Raw genomic sequence first — 605 nt, forward strand, 5'->3', positions numbered from 1 at the left:
ATCACCAGTTAGACACATGTGACATTTTATAATCTAGTGATAAGAGTATGTATCATCATGAATACAGTACACCTCTATATAACTACCTAATTGAGAGGAAAAAATAACATTGTTCCTTTGTACGCTGACTAGATTCCAAGCTTTCATTGTATTTGCCAAACAAATATTAAGAAAATATGAAAAGCTTAATAACATATCAAGGTGAGAATCTTAAATTTGAAATACTCACTTAAGGAATTTACAAAGTATTATTAACTTAGCCCTACCTACTTTTTCTCAATCTATATACCTTCTCAAACACTATGCCCTTAGAACATATACATGCCCTTAGAATATGTTGGTCTCTATTACTGTTCTAGCTTTCAGTTCCTATTACAACTACTGAGATAAACAAAAAAAGAAAAAGGTTATTTTGGCTCAGTTTTGGAGCTTCCGGTCTATGATCTTGTGGATTCATTGCTATGCTGGGAGTTGGGAGTCAACTCTTCATGGCAGGAGTTGTGCGGCAGAGCAACGGTGCTCATCATACCACCAGGAGTCAAAGGCAAGGAAGAGACCAGGGTCCCACAATCCCCTTCAAGGGCATGCCCTCAGTGACCTGAAGA

The sequence above is a fragment of the Marmota monax genome, unplaced genomic scaffold (assembly GCF_021218885.2).
Source record: "Marmota monax isolate L192 unplaced genomic scaffold, Marmota_monax_Labrador192_F-V1.1 WCK01_AAM20220418_F8-fsc00063, whole genome shotgun sequence".
Lineage (NCBI taxonomy): Eukaryota > Metazoa > Chordata > Mammalia > Rodentia > Sciuridae > Marmota > Marmota monax.